We start from the raw sequence: 2,886 nt of genomic DNA, 5'->3' as shown, positions 1-2,886 counted from the left end.
TTTTTGAATTCCTAATGTCTTCTACAGTGTATGGAACATTTATGACACCCAAGAAACAGTTTCTGGACCCTGTGATCCCACTTCTAGGAATATATCCCAAGAAACCAGAAACACCAGTCAGAAAGGATATATGCACCCCTATGTTCATAGCAGCACAATTCACCATAGCTAAGATCTGGAAACAGCCTAAGTGCCCATCTGTAGATGAATGGATTAGAAAACTGTGGTACATCTACACGATGGAATACTATGCTGCTCTAAAAAGGAAGGAACTCTTCCCATTTGCAACGGCATGGATGGAACTGGAGAGCATTATGCTAAGTGAAATAAGTCAGTCAATGAAGGAAAAATATCACATGATCTCACTCATTTCTGGATAATAAAGACCATTATAAACTTATGAACAAAAATAGATACAGAGGCAGAGCTGCCTCGAACAGACTGTCAAACTACAGCAGCAAGGCCGGGGAGGGTGGGAGGGCAGGAGGGGGGTGGGTAAGAGATCAACCGAAGGACTTGTATGCATGCATATAAGCATAACCAATGGACATAAGACACTGGGGGGTAGGGGAGGCCAGGGGATTGTCAAGGGCGGGGGAAAAAAAAGGAGACATATGTAATACTCTTTGTAATATTTTAAGCAATAAAAAAAAGAAAAAAAAGAAAGTTTCTGAATAAGTAAGAGGTAAGTGGGAATTGGGTCATGTATAGGTGAGTATGACAAACACGGAACTTGGGACTTAATTCTCAAGCATATATAGCATGGCAATCAAGGATTTCTGTTGGTGTAATGAAATAAGATCTGTCTTGAAAAGAATCTATGTTGGAAGTAAAGTGATAGGTTTCAATGGTTGTAGCAGGCCCCGAAATGGGAAATGGGGCTGGAGTTAAATTTGTGTTAGTTCCTGCTCTTTTTGTAAATTCTTCAGTGTAAATCAGGTTAGTTCTCAGCTTTCCCCATGGGATTTGGCTTCCATGGCCTGGCTAGTGAATTATCCTTGCTCATCTGTTTTCTGTCTTCCAATATGTTGCTGCTATTATTTTATTTCCTGTTTTTGTTGATTTACTTTTTAAATCCCTTTTGTTTTCATTATGAAAATTCTTTGTTTATGGCAATAAAATTGCTTTGCACATTGGCCAAAATTTTTGTTAAATGACATTATCAAGTAAATGGTGGCAAAACTGAGGATGAAAGGGTGGAGGTGTAAATGGATACATCCTGGAGAGCAGTGTTTCTCCAAAAGCTTAAAGTGCTCATCCTTTTTGAACCAAAAGATCTACCTCTAGAAATTTATCCCAAATAAATGATTTAGCTTTAAGAACGTTTATTGGAGTGTTATTTATAATTAAAAAAAAAAAAGTCTGACAATTGGGGGCTGGTTAAATAAGCTATGTACTTTCAGAAATCACATGTGTAGTCATTAAAAATTGTTGTTGAACCAAGCTTCTCACACAGCGTTACCCCAGAGAATACCCAATACGCCAGGGGTCCTCAAACTACGGCCCGCGGGCCACATGCAAATACAAATATTGTATTTGTTCTCGTTTTGTTTTTTTACTTCAAAATAAGATATGTGCAGTGTGCATAGGTATTTGTTCATAGTTTTTTTAAAAAAACTATAGTCCGGCCCTCCAACGGTCTGAGGGACAGTGAACTGGCCCCCTGTTTAAAAAGTTTGAGGACCCCTGCAATACGTGGTCATTTGCCAAGGGATATGTGAAACCTTGGAACAAATTTACCTCATTTTCTCCCAGCACTAACTTTATTGGTGATGTGGGAGTGTGGAGTGACCGCTAAGTTTCAGCCCAAGGCCCTTTGTTCTTTTCTTCCTTGGTAACCCTACCCTGATCCCCCATCTGGATTTGTATCACTGATGTTGCTGCTCAGAATAAAAGGTCACATTTCCCAATCTCTGTGGTAGCTAGGTGTGGCCTTAGGACTAAAAGCAAATTAATAAAATCTCAGTGGAAGTGTTGTGAGAGACTTCCAGGGGGGCTAACCTGATGGAGTTGAATGAGCCGAAATGAAGAAAAAGGGTGTACTTAAAATTTCTGCTCAGTTAAAAAAAAAATATATATATATATATATATATATATATATATATATATATATACACACACACACACACACACACACACAAACACACAAACACACACACATATACACATGGTACACATTTAAAATTTTTATTAAAGTGACAATTTTAAAAGTTCAAATATCTAATTCCAATTCGAGGGGTGTAAGGGGAGGCGAAAAGAAGAGGATGTGGGAGGGCAGTTGATTTATTTCTATGAGCATCTTGATATGCAATGCTCATTTCCCTCTACCATTAAATCCAACTCGAAAAGGCTGACAAGGCTCGTACAAACTGCTTGTGAGGCTCCTGTTGGCGTTTTGCACAGTGCCGAAGTTTTCCGGATAGAACAAGAGCAGGTTTTGGGGTCGTTTCACTTCGTAGAACCCAAGATGCCGGCCTTCCCCCTCCCAAATGTGCCTCGGATCTAACACGCAGGGTTTCAGAATTTAGGCTCTGTTACGTCGATTTCGGAGTGTGCCTTCTCTCTATGGCATCAGAAAACCTAACCCGAGTTTAGGACAGAGCTGGCCCCAATACCTCTTTAGAATTTGCCGCAGAAAAGCGGGGACCGCTGGGACAGGTGGGCGGAGAAAACGCTCGTCGGGCACCAATTCCATGAGTCGGGGCGGTGCGATTCATGGCCCCGCCCCTCCGAGAAGCCAATAGCTCGGGACGGGAGCGGGAGGGGCGGGGCGAGCCCTGCAGGCGACGTCGTGATTGGCACGCCGGCTTCCGCAGCCCGCGAGGCAGCCCCTACTTCCCGTGTATCAGAACCCCTGGCGAGTGCGGAAGTACAAAGTTTGTCCGC

This window comes from Myotis nattereri (genome assembly GCF_964212035.1).
Source record: "Myotis nattereri genome assembly, chromosome: 1".
Classification (NCBI taxonomy): Eukaryota; Metazoa; Chordata; class Mammalia; order Chiroptera; family Vespertilionidae; genus Myotis; species Myotis nattereri.
This window is presented reverse-complemented; position numbering follows the sequence as displayed.